This window comes from Manacus candei, unplaced genomic scaffold (assembly GCF_025592945.1).
Source record: "Manacus candei isolate 608988 ecotype Guabito, Panama unplaced genomic scaffold, ASM2559294v1 h1tg000047l, whole genome shotgun sequence".
NCBI lineage: Eukaryota > Metazoa > Chordata > Aves > Passeriformes > Pipridae > Manacus > Manacus candei.
The window spans coordinates 9,201,475-9,207,474 of NW_026138095.1; positions in this window are offsets into that span (position 1 = coordinate 9,201,475).

The following is a 6,000-nucleotide window of genomic DNA, read 5'->3' on the forward strand; positions in this document are numbered from 1 at the left end:
GAGATCTGAAAAAAGGCTGAAATAAAGCCTGACAAAAAGTTTTGTTAGCTTGATGCTTTCAAACCTCAGAAAAGGGTTAGCTGGAGTCTGGCTGGTTTAGCTTTGGGCTGGTTGCTTTTTCTGCTGAATCCAAGCCCAGATACTGGAGGATGCCAGGAACCAAACCCTGATCATGGTGTGGCTGCTGTGAGCAGTGGTGGGGCCTCTGAAGCTGTGCTGAGGACCTTCTCTTCCTCCTGTGAGGGAGGGACAGGAGATGGCTTGAACTTTGTCCAAATCATAAGGTCAGACCCAAACTTGGAGCTTGTTTTGTTTGGGTGTTTCTGCTTCCAACCTTCCATCAGAGCAGCGGAAGCGGGGCTGGGTTCGTCTTGGAGCTCGTTGTGTTGGCTCTCTGGAGTCCTCCAACCCAGCAGTGAACCATCACACCGGGCTGGGCTTGCTTTGGCCAAGTGGGATGAGTTTGGGAGCAGCCTCGGAAAGCCCCAGCTGTTCCTGCAGCCTGAGGAATGTGTGCTGATGAGCACTTGATCTAATTACTGTCCTTTGGCCGGGGCTTGTCATTCCAGTGTTCCTGCTCACTTGCTCCAGTCACCACGTGCTTGGTGTGCTGGTAGCAGAGGCTGGAGGAGGAAGGAGAAGGAAGGATACAGCAGGGAATCTCCTGGGATGTGCAGCAGGCCAAGGAAAACTTTGCTTCTCTTCCATGTGCCATACTAGAGGTGGATCATTAACACATTAGCCCGTTTCTTTGGCTGGCAGCTGTGGAGCTGTCACTTCCTCCCCTCCCCTCTTGGATGAGAAGTTCCTGTGGAATTAAGCACATGTGGCTGAGAGGATGTCCTTTGCTGGAGGTGGGGACTGGGATGTTATCTTGGCGAATTGGAAAGTTATTTTTGACTCTGTCCTGCATTTTGAGCTTTCTATTTATGGTGGGAGGAGTTTGGGTTTATGTAACTGTTCTCATTTCAATGCATTTTGGGTGATGGCCAGTTGTTCCCAGTCTGGAAAGAACCAAGGTTTCCCTAAGCAAACAGCAGTGTAAAGCAGAAGGACCATCAGCTTGGACCTGCCACCTTCCACAGTTCACAGTCTATTTTTCTCTTGCTGAGGTTCCAAAAGGCTTTTCCACCTTCACAAACCCTGTCTGAGAGAAGTTATAAAAGAAGAAGTGATGCACAGAAAGTTGAAGCTGCTCCAAATGCAAGGCTAGCTGGCCATGCAGTGGAGAAGGCAGCCATACTCCACAGAGCACAGTGATGCAGTGAGAAGGGGCTCACCACCTAAAGGAAGGCACAACACCTATTAAAACCAGTGGAAAACTTTATTTGCTATGGGATTGCTGACTTTGGCCCCGTGAATATTCATATTGCTGGCTTTGTGGTTTAACCCATGGGCCCTCTTTAAAAATCAGAACTTAAACCAGAGCTCCCTCTTCCCTTGCTCTGTTTGGTCCCTTTAGTTGCAGTGAAGAGCTCTTGGCTGGCCTGGGCCCTCCTCCCTGCTGTGCCACAGCACAACTCCCCTGTCAGCAGCACATTGTTCTCATTGACTTTTAATGTTCCATAGACTAAATTATTGCCTGCTTTGATCTCCTATTGGACTCACTGCTCAGAAAGGGGGGGAAAGGTGGATATTTAGGGTTTTTCTGCATCTCTAACTCATGCAGAAAGGTCAGGCTACAGAAGGAGATCTAATGCCAGCGAGACCGTGAGGTTTTGAAAGGCTTTGGTAGAGAAAATACTGTAGATGTTCCAAGGTGAAGGCTCAAGGAGAGATTAACTCCCTAATAACTTTTATCTGACCCCATGTCACAGTGCCACCCATCCTTGTGAGCAGGGTGCCCCAGTGCTGCCATGGGTGCTGTCAGTGCTGAGCAGAGGAGGCAAATGAGGTTTGGAAAGAGTCAAGGCTGTAAAGTTTGTGGGTGGTGGAGGATGGACACCACTGTCATAGAATCATAGGATGGTTTGGGCTGGAGGGGATCTTAAACATGATCCAGTTCCACCCCCTGCCATGGGCAGGGACACCTTCCACTAGCCCAGGTTGCTCCAAGCCCTGTCCAACCTGGCCTTGGACACTTCCAGGGATGGGGCAGCCACAGCTGCTCTGGGGAAACTGTGCCAGGGCCTCACCACCACACAGGGAAGAATTTATTCCCAATATCCCATCTAAGCCTACTCTCTGTCAGTGTGAAGCCATTCTCCTTTATCCTGTCACTTCAGGCCCTTGGAAATAGTCTCTCTCCATCTTTCTTGTAGCTCCTTCAGGCACTGCAAGGCCACAATTAAGTCACCCCAGAGCTTCTCTTCTCCAGGCTGAACAATCCCAACTCTCCCATCCTTTCCTCTCAGCAGAGCTGCTCCATCCCTCTGATCATCCTGGTCCCTGTCTGGGCTCACTCCAGCAGCTCCATGTCCTTGCTGTGCTGTTCCCCAGGGCTGGATCAGCTCTGCAGGGGGGTCTCACCTGAGCAGGGCAGAGGGGCTGTCCCCAGGATGAGACTCATCCTGTCCTTGACCTGAAACTTGTCCTGAGGGATAGGCTGAGCTGCTTGTGGGGGTGCTCTGGCAGAAGGTCTGGCTTTGCTCAGGCAGGTCCTTTTGAGCCCCTCTCCTGTGGGTCCTGTTGTTCTCCCACCCTCAGACCTGTTCATAGTGACTGTTCATGGTTTTTGCTCTCTGAGGTTCTCAGCAGGCTGGTGTCACCTCATCCCCCTGCCATGCCTGGTGGTGGCACAGCTGCCACTACTGTTGTGCTTGTGCAAGAATATAATTGGGAAAGACTTCACTGAGGTGACTCTCAGCAAAAGCACTGGTGGGATGGATCCTGCTGTCTCCAATACAGGGACCATCTCTAACCTTATGAGACATTCTCCTGGCTAGCCAAGTGAATTTTTCACTGGAGGGACTGGCCAGGGCAGAACTGGTGCAGAAGAAGGGTGGAGAAAAGCACCTCACTTTCACACTTGCCTAATGCACAAGCTGTTAGATTCATATTGCCCTTGGGTGTTTAACTTCTGTGAAACAACTGAGCTGCTGGGGTTGTGTAAAGCTGACACTGCTTTTGGGGGAAGTTGTCTGAGCATGTGAAAGGAGGTGGTGTGTTTATGAATAATGAATTATGGTCTTGGGACTGGTAAAATTCACACGTGGTAGGTGTTGCCATGGGCTGTGCTAGGACAGCTCCCCAGAGGCAGCCCTTGCACTGCTACTGCAGTTCCAAAGCAGTTGTGATGGTGGGCAGTGCAACTGGGAGGAGATGTTGCTCAGGACTTTGGAAAAAATGGCTTTGGGCTTGGCCAAGAGCCCCAGGGTGTCTTGGAGAAAGGAGAGGAAGGATAGACCCTGAGGGGTGTGTTTCTGTGGCCAAAGCAACTCCCCCTGACCCCTGCCTGCTCACCACCAGGCCAGGATGGTTTGAGCCAGTGCAAATAACTCCAGTACTGCATGTGATGTTAATGACCCCTCCAGAGGCTCAGCACCACTCAACACCCCTTTAATCTCCTGACATCAATACAGGAACAGAAGAGCTTGGAGAAAGCCTGTCCATTATCACATTGTAGAGCAGTTCCTCAAGACCTGAGGTCCTAAAAGCATTTAAGCCTTCTCTGTGCTGTTCCAAAGGAGGAGTTTTTAAGCCTCAAGTTAATCAGTTGGTCAGCACAGTAACGTGTCCCTCAGCCAGCCTACTATGTCCTGATAGTGCTCTTTTGGAAGAGTGCATGTGCTTTACTTATTTCGAAGATCCCACCACCCTCTATCAGTCATTGCCAAGCCCAGCCTGACACAGAAGTGGTAGTAAGATAAAAGGAGATGGCATCTTTGATCTGATTTGAATGCCCTTATTTTAAGTTGAACCCAAAGATAATGGCCAAACCCCACAACAGACCCCTGTGAACTGTTTTGAAAATAAAACAGGTTCTGTATCTTGACTACTCAAGAGTAGAAGCTAAAACACACAAAATTCCTGCAGGTTGCAAGTGCTGTTTGCAGGTCCGATCCCTGAAAATTCTGTATAAAACCTGGATTTAAGTACCACACAATGCATTGTCCTGTTCATTTTACAGCCCTCCAAGCAGAGCCTGGGGCCATATTCACAGCAGTTGTCTCCATGCAGAGTTTCAGCTCACCAGAAAGGAGAGGTCCTGCATGCAGAGACATGAACTGCTGTATGAGATCACTCCTGAGAAAGGCCAGTTAAAGTGCTGACTGAGGTTGCTCTTTTCATCAATCCCCAAGAAAATTGGAAAGTATAGGAGATGGAAGAGGGACTCCTGCACCTAGAGAACCAAGAAGACTATGAATAAGTGCCCAATGTGTGGAGAAATACCTCTTCAGATAATCTCTTAGTCTTGTTACATCTGACTACTGACCGACCTCTTGGTTTTCTCTTCACAAAGTGTCTAGTTTGTTGTCTTTGTGTAGTTATTCAGCAGACTTTACTTCTTAATACTCATGTAAGAAGTTTTTTACAAGTTGAAGTACCTTTCAGTGCAAGAGAACAGATTGCAGCCTCAAGCAGGGATTCATCCTACCATGTTCATGTCCTTGGAAAGGACTCAGTGGAAAACTGTTCATCTTCACTCTTTTGACTTTCATGTTCTTTTTCTCTGCTTGGGTAAAGAGCTGCTGCTGTTCTCAGTGCTGTGCTGCTGAAGTGCCTGACAAAGGAAATGACACTGATGTTCATGTTAACACTGACAATGTAAAAATAGCTGGGTTGAAACCCTGCCCCAAGAGCAACTCCTGTCCCAGTTTAGCGCACCTTTATTCTGAGGAGAAAAAACATATAATAATTACAAAAAGGAAGAAAAGGCTGTTTTCCTGGACTTTGAAAGCTTTTGACCTTCAGGAAGAATGCTCTATTTATAACAGCAAGACTGTGTATTTTTAAAAGCCTTGAGACACACGTGTGCTAAGGAGTCAGAGATGTTCTTTGGCTCCAACTTTTTTTCTGACCTCTGCTAGATTAGTGAAGATATAATTTGCAACATGACCCAAGAATTAAAAGTCTCTTTTTTATTAAACACTTCGGAAATGACCTCACTAGGGAGTTAGAACTGATGAATGCATAGATAAGAAATCCTCTACTGAAGCTCCTTTTGAGAATTAATGTACAGAGCAGATGAGGATGTGGATGTATTTGGGATAAAACTCATTCATTAAGCTGTGCAGCTAGAGAACTAAAAAATGAGTTCTTTCCCATTTCTGAAGGATTTTTATTTATAAATTGTGCTAGTCCAGTATCTGTCTAAATTATAACTATTGAGCACAGTGTTTCAGCACATGCTCAAGTGGGTTTGCTATGTTTAGGTCCAAAAGTGCCTGTTCCAGTCATCTCATTATAATTTGCTCCCAGCATTGGCTGAAGAAACTTAACTCTTGGGTTTGGCATCTCCTACTGAAGCTTTACCATATATATTAGAGAGCCCAGCACTGTTTGCTGGAGATGCTGGTCTTGATTACCTTCCTGTTTTGGGCAGTTGGGGTCACACCTAAAAAAATTGTTACTAAAAATAATTGTTTTGGGTTTTTTTCTTGCTGCCTCCCACACTTGTTGCTCTGTGCTGTGAGTTGTTTGGTGGTGAAGGGGAGTTGCTGATTCATTGGTTTTATTCCTGCAGCTGTACCTGACCTAATTAAGGTTTTAGTGCAGGGAACCAGGTGGACAAACCTCACAGTGGAGGAGGGACAATATTTTCCTTGGTCCCACTCTTACCACAGGTCTGTTACCACTGACAGATTTAGCTGCTACCTTGTGAGCACATGGCACTGTGGTTTGCTGCAAGAAAACCTTCAAGTGCCAAAGCAGAAGGGCAGAGTGATGCTTGGGAAAAGCCAGGGAGTATCTGCAAAACCAAACAAGTTTGTGACCATTTACTGGAATAAAAATAGTGAGTCACTGTGCTAAGGCAGCAAACAGTTTTTAGAGTCAGGTCCTTTAGAGCTTTTGAAGTTTTATAGGGAGCCAGGGCTGAAATTTGCTGTACAAAGAACT